Source organism: Acomys russatus, chromosome 20 (assembly GCF_903995435.1).
Source record: "Acomys russatus chromosome 20, mAcoRus1.1, whole genome shotgun sequence".
NCBI lineage: Eukaryota > Metazoa > Chordata > Mammalia > Rodentia > Muridae > Acomys > Acomys russatus.
Window position 1 is genome coordinate 5,823,813 of NC_067156.1, and position 21,587 is coordinate 5,845,399.

Here is a 21,587-nt window from a genome sequence, read left to right on the forward strand (position 1 = left end):
CCTGAGTTCAATAATAGCAATAACTATCATAAAAATGTTTGTATATGAAGCAGCAACTTTCACAAACACAGGGGTTAGATAGGGAAAGAATTATCGGAGACAGTAGATAGAATTTAGTATCTAGAAACATTGGGACAGGGTTGAATATATACTTTGTTCTTCTCTGTGCTCAGAGATCACTCAGGGATGTAAGACTGTCACAGCAGGGACTTGGGCAGGGTGTGGGTCTCCTCTATATGCAAGGCTGCATGCTCCTGAAGTTGTGCCAGTCCAGGGAGCTGCAGAGGATGCAGGAAATAGCTGTATCCCCTACCAGAGCATCATCATGATATTGTTCCTTAGGTGGACCCCAGGTACATAGCAAAGGAGCCATCTTAAGTCCTGGTTTGTGGTTGTATCTTAATAATTAATCAATGAATTTTAATCAATACAATGAATATCAGAAATTCATTATTCAACTCAGCAATTAAAACTGTGATAAACACTCAAGTGCCTCTCTGGCTCTCAACTCATTTCTTCATTTCTGATTGGGGACACACACAAACACACAAACACGCACACACACACATACACACACACTTCAGCATGCAGTATGGTAAGGACACATTTCAAAGTGAAACACTCTTACAGGCTTTCACTTTTGTGTGGTTGTCTGACTCGTGCTGAGACAAGGCGGTGTCTCCAGAGCTCTCAGTTCTCATTAGGAAAAGGAATTAAATTTTTGAACGGGAATTTCAGAGGAGCACTTCAGTACTTTTTCTCAGTGATTCTCAGGTAACAACTCTTGCATCGACTTCTGTCAGAGTGCTGTTGCTTAGTGATTATTGCGAAACCTTTAACAATTTGCTTCCTGAAGTCGGGAGTATTCTGGTGAGAGGGGAGGGAGAGTTCACAAGAACTCACAAAAAACATTGGAAGCATTTCATATTCGCTCCTGAAATTTACTGTTTAGATGTTTTTAAAGGTGTGGATTTTCCTCCTTGATTAAAAGCCTTGGCTATCTAGGCAGATACGCTAAATGTACCTGCCTTGACCATGAGAAAATGGAGCCAGGGTGTTTATGAACTCAAGGAGTCCTGGTGGGTTCTGTGCTTTGTGAACACACCCTGCACTGAGGTCAAGGACTCTGCAGAGCCAGGTGCTTCTTGGGACTGTGGGGTGCTGGGAGGATATTTTTGCAGGTTCCCTGGGTTCATCAGAATGCTCTGTGGGGCCTCTGCAGTTCCCGTCACTACCTCACAAAGTGCCAGCAAAACTTGGTTGCCACGGGTTTCCCTTTTCTCCGGCTGGCTGATGTGTTGACAGTCCAGTTCCTAAGGGGTGACTGTTGCCATCCAGGGAGGGGCCACCCTATTTGGCACCAGCTCCTATACACATTGGTGTGCTGCACAGTGGCCTAAGATGGAACAGGGGTTAACTCTTTATCCACCAAAGGTAGTTTTTATTGAGCATGATTATCTCATTTGTAACTGAGTTGCCTTTTCTGATCTTCCCTCAACAGTGTCAGGTTAGTGCAACAAGCAAGCTACTTGCCTGGACACAGACCGGCATTTCCTGTGGGCTTTGCTGGTGGACATGCATGCAGGAAGAAAGCTTGAGGTCATGGAGGCAGGAAACAGTCAAAATAATAACAGCTTCTAAACTGAGCTACTCTGATCTGCGTTTAGATGCAAAGCACAGTGGGATCAATTCGTTTCCTCACATTGGGCTCTAAGAGTATAAGCCTTTTAAAGGTGGGATAGCAGAGGGCTGCTGGGCTGGCTCAGTTGGTAAAGTGCTTGCCATGTAAGCTTGAGGCACCGAGGTTGATCCCCAGTACCCATGTGGAACCCAAGCATAGCGACACGGGTTTACAATCCCAGCACTGGGGAGGTGGAGACAGGAGGATCTCTGGGGCATTCTGGCAAGCCAGTCTACCTGAATCAGTGAGTTCCAAGTTTAGTGAGAGACCTATTTCCAAAAATAAGGTGGGAGCAACATGCACACACACACACACACACACACACACACACACACACACACACACACACACACACACACAGTGAAGTGACAGCCTATTAATTAATCTTAACCTTTTTACTGTACAGGCTATGATTTCTACATGGCACACCATCTTAAAATTGGTCTTCAATGCCAGACCACCTTCTGCAGTTTTATTTGAAGAGGCCTGTTACATTAGGTTAATAACACACAAGGAAAATAAGAAAAGAAAAAAAAAAACACACAAAAGGAATTGCACAAAGACTGGCTGATGGACACACCTTGCTTCTGAACTTTTAATCTGCCACCATATGTTTTTCTTTGGTGCTAATGAGCACTTGAATGCCTTTGAGACTTCTGGACTCTTTCTCTACCCTCACCCACAAAAACATAATATTCTTAGTGTGTTCAGAGATTAAAGGCCAACGTGCATGCGCGCACACACACACACACACACACACACACACACACACACACACACACACACACACACGATGCAGTTGGGAAATGTCTCCAGCCTTGTGAGGAAGATTCAGGTCCCAGCTAATGAATTTGTTTTCCCTTCCACAAATCTTGGTGACCTAAGTTCCCCCATAGAGGTCTCACAGTGTTAGTGTATTCATTAGAAACAAGCACACAAACACAACAGCAACTTCTACAGCCACTAAGACCAATGAGCGAAGGGACTAGGGAAGCTTTGTGCTCCCAACAGAGGCTCTGTTTTATGGTCAGAATTCAGGGTAATTTCCAGCGTTTCTTCCCTCTCCCAGAGTGAGATAAAAACAGTGATAAAAACAGTATTTGATTGTTCAGCTCAGCTTGCTGAAGTAGAAGGCAAGTAAGCCTGCTTCCTGGTGAATGCAGAACCCTTTAAAAGTTAATCTCCCCTTCCTCCATACCTTGGGGATGGAGTGGGGTTTCCCAGTTGGTAGAACAAGTGCCTTTTCCTTGATTCGGTCCTTCAAGCCACTGCCTTTGCTGTGGGGTTATGCTCTGCTGACATTTAAGGCAGGAATTCCCTGGGAAAATAGTCAAGAGATTCTTTTGGTGTGACTGGCGAACCTCCAAAGGGTCTAGGGTTCCCCTGTCCAGGCAAATGGGGAGAGAGAAAGGGAGGGAGGGACAGAGAAACAGAAGGACTTTATTGAGTGACCGTGTTTCATCTGCACCTTGTGCAAAAAAGCAGAAATGTGGTTGGATGACTGGATGCTTTTCTTGCCCCTTATCTTCTACCCGGCTAGTATGACGGCAGCTCAGAGTGTGGAGAGTGCTTTAGAGGTGCTTAGACACCGCAGGGGAAAATCAGGTTTGCAGGGAAGGCAAGAACTCTGGGATTCTCTGAGCTGGACCAGGTTTCATGAACTAGCTAATCATCCAAATGCAGCTTGGAGTAGGGACGGTTCCAACTTTGGAGCTAAAGCGTCACTTTGATGGTCACTATCACTTCTAATGGTCACTTCAGAGCAGCTCAGAGTCCTGGTGAGTTTAACAGACTATCAAAGAGATTCTCAGTATGAAGAATAGAACATGGGCCTAGGAGAAGGCTCTGTCAGCAAAGCGGTGGGTGAGCAAGCACGTGGGCCTGAGTTTGGCTCTCCAACACCCAATTAAAAAATGAGTGTGGCAGGGCACCTATTATCTCAGTGCTGGTTAGGAGGGGACAGGAGTGTCTCAGGGGTCTGTTCACAGATGACCCAGCCTATTAGTGAGCTGCAGGTTCCATGAGAAACCCTATCTCAAAGAAAACATTGTAGAACTACTGAGGAAGCTAACTAATGTTGGTCTCTGGCCTCTATGTTCACATACACACATGCACTCCCACAAGCACCCTCCTTCCAGTGTACACAAGAGCAGAACAGGCATTTAAAATTCTGTACATACCATGGTAGGGCAGGATGAGCGGGGGGAAAAATAATCTCAGCGTTTACTTTTCCCCTTCAGCTTTCAGAATAATGCTAGAGTCAGATGCTTCCCGATGCAGAAGGAGCTAATGGCTACCGCAGTCTGTGACTCCCTCAGAGGAACTGATCTGTACTAAAGAATGATCTCAGAGCTTTAGGGTACTGGGACAAAGTGTCTTCCCTTTACTGAATCTCTGCTCGCCCTACTCCCCTGCCTTTTTTCTCACATTGCTGCAATTGGAAAGGCATATCTAAAACAACAACAACAACAAAACCAAACCAAACCAAAACAAACAAACAAACAAACAAACAAAAAACTCAGAAACAACAGCAACAAAAACCTCACTAGGTCCCAGAAGGACCAAGTCTTCTTACCAATGGTTTCTTCTTCCGACATGCTTGTATGTTTTGTCACATGCTGGCCCATGTTCACTTTGTGGAGACCCCATGCTACTGCACTTTGCCAGCCCCTTGGTGTGTGAAAAGTGACCTCTCTGCCAGCCTCTGTTACACAGTTATCTGATCTGTCTTAACATATCCCTAGGCAGTCACCTCTTCCTTGAAGCGTTCCCATCGAGGGTGGTTAGTGTTAGGGACAATAGGCCATATGGCCAATGTTCAGCCATCTTGTCAGAGCCTGCATCTTTAAGTCTCTGTTTTTCCCAAAGCTTGCTTTTCACCAGAAACTAGTTGACCCTGTTGTGGGTCAGCAATTAGACTAAAGACAGATAGAGATGGAGCAACCCTGTTATGGTTTAGCAGTTAGACTAGACAAAGATGGAGCCAGATACCCTGTGTGGCAGGACATTATGACCCTGCCTGGAATTCCCTGTTTTGAGAAAGGCCTGCAGTTGGGTTGCTATAGCAATATGCTTCCCTGCCTTCTGATTTATAAAAGCTACTGCCTGACTAATAAAGTCTGAGAGCTTGATCCATCAGACTTGCTCTCCTTCTTTGTGTCTTGCATTTTCAACAGGTGAACTTCCTCCCGAGTTTTAGTTGACGCTGGGTGTAACGGTACCCACTAATCCCGCAGGCCGGGGCAGGTTTGCAGTATGAATTGGTCCCCAGTGAGTGGTGCTCTTTGGGGAGTATAAGAGGCAAAGCCTTGCTGGTAAAGAATGTCACTGGAGGTGGGCTCTGAGAACTCATGCTGCGCTTCTAGTTCATTCTTGTCTCTTGTGCTAGTAGTTGGGATTTAAGCTCTCAGCTTCCTGCCCTAGGTGCCCTGCCTGCTGCTCGCTGCCATGCCTTCCTGCCATGATGGACTCTTATCTCTCTGGAACTGTAAGCTCAAATAAAGTCTTTTTTGTGTAAATTGCCTTGATCTTTATTTTTAATCACAGGAGCAGAAAAGTAACTAATACAACATCAAAACTGTATCTCTAAGGCTCTTAAAAAATCATCACACAGAACTGGGATGATGGTTTGGTGGGCAAAGTGCCTGCCATGTGTGCATGTGCTCTAGCACCTGTGCAAACAGTCAGATAGCTGCTATATATGTGTAATCCCAGCGTCCAGAAGGCAGAAACAAGGGGATGCTTGGGGCTTGATGACCAGCCAGTTCAGGTTCAGTGAGCAACCGTGTCTCCAAAACACCTTGAGGCTTCATAGGCTGGCCCCACATCCTGTCAACTTTGCTTCCTAATATACCAAGACAGGAAAGAGGAGGTGAGAAATCTGTGCTGTACACTGCATTCCTCTCACAGCTGGCTCCTATTCCTCAGAGCCAGATTGTGTCCTTTCAGACTGTGAGCCCCAGACAAAAACAAATCAAACTCTTTCCTCAGTTTCTTCCTGCTAGATATTCGGTCACATAAAAAGAAGGAGGAGGAGGAGGAGGAAACTATAACAATAGTGTAGTAGAAATGTCAATAAACAATAGAACAGCTAGAAGAATCAAAGGCTTCTCCACCTGGGTCACAGAGTACTAATAATCAGGCACACAATTTCTGCATTAACTATAATGACAGCACTTCTTGACTAATGTTTTGCTTTTCGATTTGGTCTCTAACTCAAGAAATGCATCCCTTGGAGGAGAAGACTGTGTTTTACTTATGTACACAACGTTGGAACATAGACTCAATTCTAATCCATTTGGGTTGGCTGAATGAAGAGATGAGTGAGTGAGATGCTTACAGAATAGCTTCCCACCTTTCTCTGCTGATGGGGCACTGCCTTGGGTGAGGTCTGAACTCCTGGAGATTTTTCGGAGGACATCTGAGTTGATTCTTTACACAATTCTATCTGTACATGTTCTGTCTGGGGTGCAGGCATGGCTGCTTCTGTAAGTGCACTGGTTCACGCAGAGGGAGAACCCACCCTTATCTGTGTAACCCCACTCATCCCACAGTCACACGAAGGGAATGCTTGTGCATTGGTCTGCTGGTAAAGCCGTATGTTGTTTGTGTTGTTTTCCAGCAGCTGCTTTGGAATGGACGGATTTTGGCATAACTTGTTAGTCTATCATCAAACAGAATCCAGTTGCTTGGTTTGATTATGCCTTTTAAAATAAAAACTTTAGTCTAAAGGAAGAGACTTGTTCAAAAACAGGTGAGCGAACCACTCACTGATGATTGATAGATCAAGCTATTCACACTACAGTCTGAGAGTGCTTGGCACGACCAAACCTTTTTAACACAAGCTTATCCTCTACCAATGAGTTCAGTATAATCTTTGTAATTTTGTTGAAATAGTTTTTGTAATTCTCCAAAGGGCACATGATAGTGATTCTACAAACTCTAAGAGCAATGCAGTTGCTATTGGTTGCTATTTTTAATTTTTCTTATTTACTTGGTACTGGGGGTCGAGCACCATGCCTCACGCATGCTTAGATGTGCTCCATTACCACTGAGTTACATCCCCAGCACTCACTGCCATTTTTTTTTCAATGAGAAGTTATGGCACTGAATGAAGGGAAGAACTCAGCAGTGTTCTGGCTCTGAGAGCTGCATAAAGTGCTGTCCCAGGTAGCGTGTGGCTCATTAAGTGTTGAAGAGGCAAAATGAGATGTGTGGAGTCTGCATGCCCAAGCGTCTCAACACCTCGCCTCAGCTGAGAGCATTAGTCTCAAGCGCAGACTAACAGAAGGACACAGCTCACGTGTTTCGAGCTACTGTGCACTCTGTCGAGCTTTCTATCCTGCTGCCCAGCTCCTTCAGCAGGTGGGAAGTGGAGGGATGGCCTTGCTTGACCATATAGTGGGGGAGGAGGTCCCCCTCGGTCTTAGACCTAGGGGAGGGGAATAGGGTGAAAGCGGGAGGGATGGAGGAATGGGAGGATACAAGTGATGGGATAACAATTGAGTTGTAATGTGAATAAGTTAACTTTTTAAAAAAAGGAGACACAGAAGTCCGCTTCTCTGTGTCTTTGCTTTCCTCAGTCTCAGCTACCTAAGGTCAACCATAGCCAAAAAAAATCTTAATGGGGATTCCAGGGATGACTCATATGTTTGACTTGTGCTCCACCTTGAGTGGGGTGATGAAATCTCTTCAGAGTATGCTCTTACATGAAGCATCTCTTGATTATTGTCATACTGTCACAGTAGCCTAATGGCTATGCCATAAGGCTTCTATCATTCACCTCAGCCCATTTAAGCATACATGTATTATGGTACCTTCCATCGTCCCATCAAGAATGAATGTACATAAACTTCGAACCCCTACCCAGATCTAGCTGATGGACAGGATATTCTCCACCGTTGAGTGGAGAGTGGGGTCTGACTTTCATGCAAACTCTGGTGCCCCATTTTTAACCATGTCCTCTTGATGAGGAGGCCTGATGGCACTCAGAGGAAGGATAGCAGGTTACCAAGAAGAGACTTGATACCCTATGAACATACACAGGGGGAGGAGGACCCCCTCAGTCACAGTTATAGGGGAGGGGAGTAGTGGGAAAGTGGGAGGGAGGGAGGAATGGGAGGATACAAGGGACGGGATAACTATTTAGATGTAATATGAATAAATTAATAAAAAAAGAATGAGTGTACACACTAAGATGTTTAGATGTTATGCTAATATAACCTTATAATGGTTTATTGTGATGATTTCTCTATTATTGTTTGTTATTCTATTATTCCTATTTAGAGATACAACTCTATTGTATATTTGTCTGAATTAAAAAAACAGTGCACACACACACACACACACACACACACACACACATATGTATATGGAGAAAGAGGGGGAGAGAGGAAGGGAGGAGGAGACACAGACACACAAAGAGCCAGAGAGATAGAGAGGGAGGGAGTGGGGGGGGAGGGAATGCAATACTGTTCCTGGTTTCAGGTATCCATTGGGATCTTGGGACAAATCTGACCACATCCTGGAGTCTTCTGTGCTCAATGGTGCCACTGTGGTTCTGAGAAGGTGATTCTGTCCTTTAGAGTTATTCTTTGTGTGGTGGCTAAACTCCTGATACCAACTTGCTATCAGTCAAAGTCATCAAAATAAAATCAAGCCTTTGAATGGAAATTCCTTCTAAAAGTGCTTCTTGCTATTGGCCAGATCCCCTTCCTGTGTTTCCTATGGGAGAGCTGACACTCTCTGTGGCTACTTGTTTCCTTTACTGCTGACCTTTACATCTTCCTCCCTCCCTCCCTCTCTTCTTTCCTCCCTCCCTCCCTTCTTTCTTTCCTTCCTTCCTTCCTTTCTTCTTTCTTATTTTTTTGGCAAGGTCTCACTATGTATCTTGGCTGACTGGAACACACTTGTAGTCCAGGCTGGCCTCATTTTCAGAGAGATTCACCTGCTTCTTCCTCCTGAGTTCTGGTACCAAAGGTGTGCACCACCACACCCTTTCCTGAGTGCTGGCACCGAAGGTGTGTACCACTGCACCCTTTCCTGAGTGTGCACCACCACACCCTTTCCTGAGTGCTGGCACCAAAGGTGTGCACCACTGCACCTTTTCCTGAGTGCTGGCACCAAAGGTGTGCACCACCACACCCTTTCCTGAGTGTGCACCACCACACCCTTTCCTGAGTGTGCACCACCACACCCTTTCCTGAGTGTGCACCACCACACCCTTTCCTGAGTGTGCACCACCACACCCTTTCCTGAGTGTGCACCACCACACCCTTTCCTGAGTGTGCACCACCACACCCTTTCCTGAGTGTGCACCACCACACCCTTTCCTGAGTGTGCACCACCACACCCTTTCCTGTCTCCTGCAGCATCTTTAGCATGCTTCTTCTATTTTGTTTATTACTTCTTTTTTTTTAAGATTATATTATAATATCATTTTCCCACTCCTTTTCCTCCTCCAAAATCCTCCTGTATGCCTTTCTTTGCTTTCATTTAAATTCACCGCCCCTTGCTTTTCATTAATTGTTAAATGCATATACTCACACAAGATACATATATAAAATATATACATATGTGCATATATATTCCTACTTACAAACTGTTGAGTCTGTATGACGTCACTTGTAGGTATATTTCTAGGGCTGACCATTGGTATTGGATAACCAATTGCGGTAGCACAATTCTTTAATTCAGATCCTCTGAGACTTGTTCCTATAACACATTTCTCATGAGAGAAAGTGTTAAAATAATTTTGACATATATGCCAACATTTAATGATATTATATATAAAAGGTAATAATATATAACTTATTAGAACTGAAAGCAAAATTTCACAACAATGTGATGCTTATTTACTCTTACATAAAGAAATACATTTTTGGGAATATATAACATTGCAGAGGGTAATGCATCTTCAACATTTTTCAGACTGGGTCAATGTTTTTATTTCATAATCATCAAGGCAGAGACCTCAGTCTCAACTCCCAGAACTCAGTTTCACATAAATAAGTAGTTCAGGATGACAGAAGTATGTAGAGCCATTTCAGAATCTGTCAGAAATTCTGTCCTAATCCCAAACCAAAATTTATTTAATGATATTTTAAAAATGAAACTCAAGTCAATAATTCAAATACCAACTTTGAAAATTAAGCATTTTAACACAGTACAATCCAAAGACAATCTGAAGAACGGATAAACAAAATGTGGTACATTTACACAATAGAATACTACTCAGCTCTTAAAAACAAAGACATCATGCAATTTGCAGGCAAATGGATGGAACTAGAAAATATCATCCCAAGTGAGGTGAACTGAGACCCAGAAAGACAGGCAGGGTATGTCCTCACTTATAAGTGGATATTAGCCATAAAGCACGGAATAACCATGGTACAATCCACAATCTCAAAAAAACTAACTAACAAAGAGGGCCCAAGGGAGGGTCTTTGAAGTAAAATAGGCATCTAAGTAGATGGCGAGGGAACTGGGTGGCTTGGGGAGGGGAAAGGGGTAAGGAATCAGGTGTGGGGAGATGGGGGAGGGCTGGCAGAGAGAACAGAAACGATGGAGAGCATCTCTGGGACTCGGGTGGCTCCCGGGAGTCTATGGGGATGATCCTACCTGAGAATCCTAACAGAGGGGGATATCGAGCCTGTAGAGGCCATCTTGTGTAGCCAGACGGGACATCTAGAGGACGGAGGGAGACATCAACTCCCATAAAACCTTCAGCCAAAATTTTGTCCTGCCTACAAGAAGTGCAGGGATAAAGATGGAGCAGAGAATGAGGGAATGGCCAACCAGTGCCTGGCCCAACTGGAGGCCCACTCCATGGGAGAAAGCGACCCCTGACGCTGTTAGTAATACTCTGCTTTGACTGCAAACAGGAGCCTAGGATAACTGTCTTCTGAGAGGCTTCATCCAGCAACTGACGGAAACAGATGTGGAGACCCACAGCCAAACAGTCAGAGCTCAGGGAGTCTTGTGGAAGAGTAGGGGAACGGAATACGAAAGCTAGAAGGGTCAAGAACACCACAAGAAGATCAACGGGGTTAAATAACCGGGGCCCATGAGGGCTCGCAGAGACTGAACTACCAATCAATGAGTGTGCATGGGCTAGACCTAGGTCCCCTACACATACGTAGCAGATGTGTAGCTTTTTCTTCATGTGGGCCCCTAACAAGTGGAGTGGGAGCTGTCTCTGGCTCTGCTGCTTGCCTTTGGGCTGCCTTGTTTGGCCTCAGTGGGAGAGAATGTCGTTAGTCCTGCTGTGACTTGATGTGCCACGGTGGGTTAGTACCCATAGGGGCCTCCCCTTCTCTGAGGAGAATGGGAGGGGTGAAAGGGGGCAGGGGGTATGAGGGAAGGAATGGGAAGAGAGAAGGGAAGGGGGCTGTGATCAAGCTGTAAAGTGAATAAACAAATAAATTAATGAAAAATTGAACACTTTAACACAATACAACCCAAAGATAAATTATTTTGACAGTTGGGTCTGCAATGCACACTTTAAGAAGACTTTCTTGAACTCTTTCACGTGTCCATCCTCAAGAGCTCTTCACAGTGGAAAATTACTGAATACTGCAATGAGCTTCTATGAGTGGATACAATGATTGAAACTGAAACAGATAATTTAAAAGTGTTAGCATTAATAACAATAACAACCCAGTGTATAGTAGCTATGTAGACATTTTAACTTTAAACACTTTTTATGACACAAAGTCTTGTGATGTAACCCTGTCTGGCTTGAAACTGCCTGTATAGACCAGGCTGGTGTCCAACGTGCAGCAGGTTCTCTCACTTCTGCCTCTGTAGAGGTGGTATTGGAGGTGTAAGCCACCATGCTCAGCTTAGATTGCATTTTTAAACAAAAAAAATTATCTTCCAAATAAAATCAACTAGTGAAGATTCAACCCCTGGTTTACTTTTGTACAAATTCTTCACACTGGCTTTATGGAGACAAGTGAATTTTGAACCCACTTCTGTGTGTCATCTCTCTGACATGGTCATTTGGAGAAATACAATGAGAAATCATGCCTCGTGTCAGGATGCTTCAGGGAACGGGGCTTTTGGTGTCTGCATAGATAATTGTGACTACTGTCCTTTGACCCAAACTCAGCAATAGTTTCTTCAACTTTAGCTGAAATGTATCATCTATTGAACTTTTCAGACCTTGGTACTTTGGGGACATTTATCTTTTGCATTTTGAACTACTCTTCCACAAGGCACGGCATTATTTGCATGCTCCATGGTTTGGAAATTGCTAGTTTACGATTGTTAGAACTCTGCTGAGCACTGGGACACTTGTTTTATGATATCTGTTACACAATTCAGAACACAATATTCATTAAATGTTGGCATTAATCACAACAGGAGAGTAGTTAATATTGACAGTACTGTCAAGCTCATGGAGGGCAGACAAAATTTTAATTCTCCGACATAATTTTTGCTCAAAAGCTCAAATATTATTAATAAAACCAATATTGTTAGATTTTCTTGGAGTTAAAAGCTCATCTTGTTTATTTCCAAGAAAAATTTTCAAACACTGAATTTGAGTAACTATGGTCTGCCAACTGTTCTGTTAAGTCAATATGATCTTCCTTGAGAAAGGGGGTTTGGCTCACATGTGGGTGTGCGCAAAACCACCAACTGGGCCTGATGTACACTTCCTGTTTTGCCACACAGGATAATAAATGATGTGGACTTGTCGCTTAAGAATTAATAAAATTAACACTTCTTGTCCCTCATTTGGCATATTATAAGTGGATCTGGTACTGACTTTATGTTGTATGGTGGTGGAGAAGATGGTTTGATGCCTCTATTTTAAAGCATGCCAAGATGCCCGCAGTTTCACTTACCATTGTTTTTATTCTGTGGAGCAGAAACCTTGAATAGTAAGGGAAATTACATCTTACCATGGTTAGGAAAAATTTTCGTCTTCTGGGCTTTCACAGAAGAGGTCTCAAGGACCCAGAGCAGTGTGTAAATCACACTGTGAGGCATGCTGATCTAATCAGTTAGCCCCTGTTTAGAATACTTTCCCACTTTATTTTTCTGCTAGCTTTTAAGCATGTTCAAGTATCACTGATCTTGGGACAAAGTTCAGTTTTATGTTTAACTCCATGTCACCTACCAGAGACTACTGAATCTACTTCCCGTTAGAACTACCTATTCTTGGATTATTCTATCTTGTTAACACACACACACACACACACACACACACACACACACACACACACACACACACACACACCCTTTGCAGCCCATTGCAATCTAGTTCTGTGCCCTTCTCTTCCTGTGAATTTCTCTCTTCTGGTTCCAGAAATTTCTGTCTTTGTGACTCCAGGTGACACACTTCATCCTGATGTCCTTTGACCCTTCTGCAGCTCCTGCCTGTAGTGAGCACTTGGGCCATTATTGTTAGTGCCGGCCGCTGCTGAGCTGAAAGCCTCGCACGAGAGAGCTCATTAAATTTGGAGCAATTCAGTGTTATACCAAGCCCTTATTCTGGAAACCGGGAAAGCTGCCTCCCTCATGCATCTCTCAAGGTAAAGTACAGAGTCTCCAATCTGTCATCCTACCAATCATACCCATAATGCAATGCCTTCTAGAAACACTTGTTTCCCTTCCCTTCAACTTCATTTTCCAGGAGTATTCTCTACCTGTTTGGTTGCTTCTTCTTAGTCTTCTTTGGTCCTATAAAACAGTATTCACCCAGGGACCAGAGAGATAGATAGCTCAGCTATTAAGAGCACTTGATACTTTTGCAGCAGACCCAGGTTTGGTTCTCAATAGCCACATGGTGCCTCACAAGCATTCATAACTCATTTCAAGGATCCCGCTTTCTGTCTTCTGCAGGTACCAGGCACACATGTAGTGCATATACATACAGGCAGACAAAACATTAGTATGCATAACATTTTTTTTAAATCTAAAAAAATTAAAAAGTGATGATTTCATAGCTCAAAATTTAGTGTTTAGAAATATCTTTGAGCTGGCCATGCCTGAATCATGTGTCTCTCCACACCCTGAGTTTGCCTTGCTGGAGAACGGGAGATTTGTACCCTTCGGCTTCTGGAAAATGTTCCAAAGCTTGTATTTAAGGTTCCCCTATAAAGATAGACTGGGGTGATGACAGAAAATAATTAAAATAATTAATAAATGACCCTCTTTCTCCCACTGGCTCTTATATTTTGACACTGACTGTGGAAACTACCCGCCTACGAGAAGACAGCGGGGGACCTGAACAGTAGGTAGATTTTACATAAGATTTCTGAGGTGGTGGAATTTTCCAAGGTGGAGATTTCCAGAGTGAGAATTGGTGGGATTTAAAGACCTGAGATTGGGGGAGCTCAGGAGTTGGTAGGTTCTTCTGTTCAGGGATTGGTGGGATTTTTTTTCTGGAGGTCATTCTCCTGCCTCGGGGCTGGAAATGAGAGTTACAGCCATTAGACATCGACAATTAGGGCCGGGCCATATAGGGAAATCTGGGGAGTGGGTGTAGTGTGGGGCGGTGGACAAGGCCTGGCTGCTGGAGCATCTCAGGTAGGGGCCATGGCTTCTTTCCTACCTTGAAAGCTTAAAACATTTACAAAGGATACAGAGTTCACAAAGGGAGTCCTCATCAGGGAAGCCTTTTCCTGCCTCTGAGCGTTGAGCGGAGTGAATAGCTACCAGTTTGTTTCCAGGATCCTAGTAATTTAGCTGAGTGAGAACAACTGAGTGAGCCACTAACAGAGAATGGTGGTAGGACCTTTAGCACACACGTACAGATGAGGGACCTGGAATCTGGACCCCCATCGTAGCTGGGATTATAGCCGGGAGGTCAGTCTATGTGGTGCTGCCTGCCTTCCGGTATCCCAGGCCTGAGGTGGGACAGTGCCCCAAGGGTCTCCTGAGGCACTGGAGCCCAGGGACAACAAAACTCTGGGGTGGGAGTGGCTGCCTCTGCTTCCAGAAGGAGACAGCAGAGAACTGGGCAGACACAGCCTTAATATAGGGCTTCTTAGGGGGCGGAGCTTTCTGGAGCAGGGATTTCCTGAGTGTGGATTGATGAGATTTCAAGCTTGAGCTGGGGATGGCCAGGGATTGGTGGGTTTTTGTCTAGACTTCTCATCCCAAATTAGCATAATCTGGAATAAGTCATACCGAGGGGCTGGAGATGACAGTCACTGAGGTCTGGAGTCTGGGCAGCAGGGCTTCTGGAGCTTTCTCGGGCAGAGGTTGGGCCAATTTTCTGCCCTGAGGGGTGATAAAGTTTACAATGTGTCCCAAATTTACAGAGTCCTTTGTGAAGGAAGTAGGCTGAAGCAGGAATAGTCACCATGGACAGCTCCCGCTGAGGTGCTGACATAAGGCGCCATTTTATCTCCCTTTTCCAAAGCCCCAGGATAGGAAGGAGGGGCTGACAGCCCTGAGGTGAGAAGGAGTATTGGCAGCAAGCCATTTTAAAGTTTAGAAGCTCAATGCTTAATGGCTACATAGCTCTTGGGAATGGTGATATTGTTAGGCATTCTGGGCAGAAGGACTTGGTGGGGGGCAGTGGGCTCCCTGCACCTTGGGGAAGGTATCCTGTCACAGGTTTGAGGGTGGTGGTGGTAGTGTTAGGTAGGGAGAAATCCCTAAATGAGTGTGTGTGTGTGTGTGTGTGTGTGTGTGTGTGTGTGTGTGTGGCCATGGCAGCTTTGATTTTGCCACTACTACAATGACAGTATCCTTACACTAACAACACAACATTTAAAAAAAAAATCTCCCATCTCTATGCCATCTTTACCAGTTTTTTTTGTATCTTAGTCATGTGCTTCATATATAATTAACACATACATATACATATGCTGTTTTGGTTAACATCAACTTGCCTATATGACAGTGGCCCATAGAGTATACTGGAGATGAAATAGGTTGCCTAGCAACCTTAAATCTGTCATAGCATACTTGACCATGCTGTGTGTCTATTTGTATGCAAGAATATCTCACAATACAAAACATCTGGTAGTTGTAATAAAAGACTATGTTACTGATTTGTTTATTTACTCTACTGTGCTTTTCTCCATCCTTTTAGAATTTATTCCAACTTGTGAAATACATTTACTGTCACATGATATATACCAAGGTGACTGAAAATATCACTTCATTTTTCAAACCTCTGGATTACACTAAGTGGCTATAAAAACAGGGTCCATGAATGAAGATGTGTGAGCAGATTTCCAAGACTTTGTGAGAAAACTCCAAGTCAACAAGAGTTTTGTAATCTCTGTTCCTCCATCACATGGCTTGTTCTTGGAATGTGCTTCCATGCCCTCCCAGATGTAGCAGACAGGAAAAGAGTTTTTACTTCAGATTATTCATTCTAATTAGCTATTATTTGCTTATATGCCTCAATGGAAAACATGGGTTTGCCACGTGTGTCTTGTTCTTGTGATTGTACACTTTACTCATGTGACCTTTCTTAGCTCTCAGAGTATAAATTGTCTGATGCTCTGAATAAAGTTGGCTATTGCATGAGACTTTAGTCTGTCTCATTTTAGGCCCCCCGTCTCAGGTTCATGCCCTCAACTAGAGCAGCAACAGAGGCCACATCTAGTGATTGTTCTGTGCCATGTAGGTTTGTGTGAAGTGCACTCTGTGGTGTTCCCATTACAATAGCATCACTGATTGATGCATTATTCAGATGTGCCATAGTCTGTAGGCAACACTTGATGGCACAAACACACACACACATACACACACAAACACTCACACACACACACACACACACACACACACACACACACACACACACACACATGAGAGAAAAAGGGCGGAGGAGAGAGAAAGGGGAGGAAGAGAGAGAGAGAGAGGAATTTTAACATGGCTGTTCTGGCAAGAGTTCACGTCTAAAGACCTTCTAGGTCTGTGTGATTCAGCTGGAATACAAACTACATCTTTAATCCAGGAGAGAGAGGCAAGCAGATCTGAGTTCCAGGCCAGACTGGTATAGACCAAGTATCAGATAAAGAAAAGCTCTGGTCCAGGTGTGGTAGTATGTGCCTTTGATCACAAACAATGAAGGTAAAGTTAGTTTGTAGAAGGACGTACCCATGTTTGAAAGTGGTATCTAATTGAGTAGCAGAAAAAGTGACAAATCAGAAAGGATTTGACCAAATAGGATATGCCCAACAGAGAGGAAAAGGGAGCTACTTAAGGGAGCAACACAGAGAATGAGGAGAGAAGAGGAAAATTTTACAGGGAGAGTTTTTTTTTTTTATTTATTCTTGTTACATCTCAATGTTTATTCCATCCCTTGTATCCTCCCATTCCTCCCCCCCCCCATTTTCCCATTATTCCCCTCCCCTATGACTGTTCCTGAGGGGGATTACCTCCCCTACAGGGAGAGTTTTACAGGGAGAGGTTGAATTAGAGAACAAGTTAGACACAGGTGAAGACAGAATGAGCTAGAGAATGAGAAGGAGCCAGAGGATTAGAGCAATTGCTGCAGTTAATTTGAGGCCAAGTAGAGCAATTCAAGGACCGAGAGAAAAGCCATATTGAATAAATTAGCTGGGAGAAGAGTCTGAACCAGAACAGCTGCGTTGAACCAGCCAGCACAGAGTTCAGTAAGAACAACAAAGGGCAAGCTTATTAAGTAATAAGTCTCAGAGGCTGAAGACATTTTAGGCCTACGTTAGATTGTACGGAGGGTAGAATCTTCCAGGACTAGGCCTAGGTTAGCAGAAGGAAGCAGTAAGTCAGAGACAACAATTGAAACAGTTGACTAAAAATGTCTTTTACACACACACACACACACACACACACACACACACACACACACACAGAGAGAGAGAGAGAGAGAGAGAGAGAGAGAGAGAGAGAGAGAGAGAGAGAGAGAGAGAGAGAGAGAGAGAGATCAGATTTCCATTTAGAATCAGTCTATGAAACAATGTTGCTGGGTTGATATGTTAGTTACATTTTTATAACACATATTTGATTCAATATGCAATATTCAGGAAACTTTATCCATGCACTACCTAGAGCCATTTTTTTCACACCATCAGTGACCTTTATGTTACTTCCAGGATGAGGAATGAGGTTGTTTTGAGAAAGAAGAAGGAAAGAGACCCTGCAGGAGGAAGTGACTTCTGTCAAGGTACAGATGAAGATTGTGTGTACCACACTAGAGAGTAGTTTAAAATGGTCAGCCCATAGAGCAAATGACTTTTCATAAAACACACGCCAATCACCACAGAATGAACACATTTTACATTAGCACTTTGCATCTTTCAGATGAAGCTGTGCTCTTCTGTCTACTGGTGTCTACTGTGCTGAGCCCTACAGAAAGAGAGAAACAGTACTGTTCTTAGACACAGGCACTGGGGTCCCCTTACATGGACCCCTGTTTCAGAAGGTTCTGTCATGCCACTGATTGCATCTCCTTCCATGTGAGCACACTCTCTTACCTGCACAATGCTTAAATAGAATTGTGAAAATTTCTATTTCCATGGCTGGAGCCCAGCACTTCTGCATACCTCTTGCCACCCAAATGACACAGCCACTGTGTGCAAGCTTATGCCCAGCAATGTCCTGTGACAAGCAGTTTAGGGTGTATAGACCTTGGACTGATGTCTCTACACACATGTGGCCTTCATCTCCATGAGGGAGAAAAGGAGGAAGCCAGTCATATAAGTCTTAGGAATGAACCTGGTTTTCCTGGAGACAGAGAATAGAGCACACATGAAGCCGTTCCCAGGGACATTCCATCCACAGTAGATGAGTCTTATCATTTCAGTTACCATAGCCATACAGTCTTCCCCAGGTCCATGCACACAACAACCTCATCTATCCAACCCCCTACTGAGAACTTCTTCCTCCAGCTGATAGTAAAAACCAATCATCACAGAGCAGAAGTCAGGGTTCGTGATGGGAGCAAACCCAGAAGAAATGGATAAAGAAAAACATGGATACGTATAAAAAGAGGACTTGATTAGATTGTCTTATCCTATAGGAAGCTGGGTAGTCCATGAGTCCATCAGTGACCATCAACATGCCAGAGAGTCGGAGAATCTGGTAGTCTCAGCAGTTGCTGGCTCAAAATTGAAGACCTGGGGATTTCTGAAGAGATGTTCATGTTGAGCACATTAAAAAAAAAAGCATCTTCAGGTGATGCATGGAGGATGCTTTCCATTTTCCTATCACTGTTCTGAGCCCATTGGATGGTGAAGTCTACAGGAAGGAAGGACATCACTCTGTCTCCTGCCCATCCCTGTCTTGTGTCAATCCTCTCAGGAACTTCCCCCACAGAAACAGTTACAGGTGCATTTTGGCAATGTTAGACATCTCTTCCTCCAGTCAAGTTGACAACTGGGAACAACAACTACTATGGCCATAACCAATAATCAATCATATCAAACAGAACTGATATAACTGTGCTTAACCTGGCAGGCATCAAGGTACCCTACTAAGATATCCTTGCTTATCATGCTATCGAAACACTGGACCCCAAGTAATTGCAATTTCTAGGGGTCTTCTGATGGGAGAAGGAAAAGTCTGGATGGGATCAGGATGCGGGAATTCTGTCTCCTGTAAAGGGATTTCACCAGTTAGACTGCCTACCTAGCAGGAGAGAGTGGAGACCAGACGATGATGAGTCAAAACAGACAGGAAGACATCATGGCAAGATTTTCCAGGTTATTCATTTAAAGCCAAACCTTATGCAGTGATCCAAAGATGGATTTGGGGCAGGTGTTTTGGGACATTTTGTTTCTCTTCCCACTGTGGCCACATTGACTAAATCTCCTTCCTCTGTTCACCTACCATTTGCCTCTCTAATTGACCTAAGGAGGACAGATGCTGAGCCAGCCATCTTAGGGTTGCTGAGAGCACGCTCTGACCATAACAACTCTGGCAACATAGCCAAAGGCACACAGACCAATGAGGTATAATTGGCAAACAAATCCACACAGAGTTAATGTTGCCAAAAGAGCTTAACATACATGATACGGCAGGTCAGTCTCTTCAAGAAGTGTCAGGAGAACAGGGTCTTGACAAGCAGAAGATTGGGACTCCCTTACCTCTTATCAACCTAAAAAGCAAATAAACCTCAATATGGCCTACAGACTTCAGCAAGAGACTTGTGAGTGTAGAAGACAGCACAGGGGAATCTCCATGACATTGGTCCGGGCAGCCATTTTTTAACAGGACCCTAAAACACAGGCAATAAAAACAAAAACAAACAAAAGAAGAAAAAGGACCAAAATCCTCTTATGTAATTAAGAAAATAATTCACAGAGTGAAGAAACCGTCTACAGAATGATACATTTGCCAACGGATTAGTACTACAGATGCATATGAAGCAAACAATTTAAACAGCTCAATCAAGAGAAAATAATTCAGAGAATGGACAAAGAATCTGAATACAGACATTCTCAAAAACACTCAAATAAATGACCAATAAATGAATGAAAAATATCATATCATTACTAATCAAGGAAGTGCAAATTAAAACCATAGTGACACCATTTCTCACTGATGACAATGGCCACTGGAAAAAGAAACACCTCAGTAGGGAGGTGGCTTTCAGACTGTAGCCTGGCCCCCTTGTCCCAACCTCTTGGGTGTGTCTCCCAACCTCCTGCTCCCACACCTCCCCATCACCATGGAGTCTCTGGAAGTATAAGCCATAATAAATGCTTCCAAAGGTTGTATTTGACAATGATATCTTTACCATAGCAACAAAAAAAGTAGTCAACACTAACCACAAGTGGAAAATAAAAATGCTTAAACGTTAAGAGAAAAATCCTATGATTTGGGGACAGAAAGACAAAACCATATGATCTCAGTTATATGTGAAATCTAATAGTTGGATTTATGGAAGTTGGGAGGAGTCAGCAGGTGAAGGCACTTGCTGCCAAACTTGAAGACTTGGGTTCAGTTCCCTATATCTACATGGTGAAAGGAGAGAACCAATTCCTGAAAGTTGTACACTCACAACCACATGTGTGCCATAGGACCATCACTTTGCTTTGCACTCCCATGCATGCATGCACACACTCACACTCACACTCACACACACACATACTCACACACTAATTAAGTATAATCAGAAGGCCAGATTTATGAAAGTGTAAAGTGAATGGTGATCTGAGGAGGCTGAGCAATGGTAGAATTGAGGAGAAGTTGGGAAAAGCCACAATATTCTGGTTAGTTGAAGAGATTTATTGCATGTCATCATCATGACAATAAATAATACACTAATATAATGTGTATTTGTACATTGCTGAGAGTAGATTCATAAGTATTAAAGTATTGGATAATTAAAATGTATTACTGTTCCACAATGGAGATACATTTCAAACCATCATGGAAATTTTTTATGTGCACTTTATTTTTTAGTCAGTGAAACTCAATAAATTAAGGGGACAAATATTTTGGTACATGCCTGCATGGCCTAGCAGTCAGAAGGATGACAAGTTTAAGGCAAGCAAAGGCCTCAAAAGTAGGTTTAAGGCAAGCCTGGCTGCATAGTGAGTTTAAAGCCAGCCTGGGTATTTTAATTATGGTTTCATTGCTATGAAGAAATGCCATGACCATGCTAACTCTTATAAAGGAAAATACTTATTCAAACCACCACACTCCTCTCTTTGGCCCCCATAGGCTTGTAGACATAACATAATGGAAGATGCTTTTAGTCCAACTTCAAAAGTCTCCGTAATCTATAACAGTTTCAAACTTGTTTAAAAGTCCAAGTTCAAAGTCTCTCCTGAGAGTCATACAATCTCTCACTCCAATCACCTGTAAAATAAAAATAAAAAATTAGATCACATACTTTCAACACACTTCAACACTGCAACACACTTCTTTCTTTTTGGCTAGTTGCACTCCTTGTTCACAGCTTTCCTTGGCAGGTGTCACATGGCTCAGGCATCTATAACACTGTGGG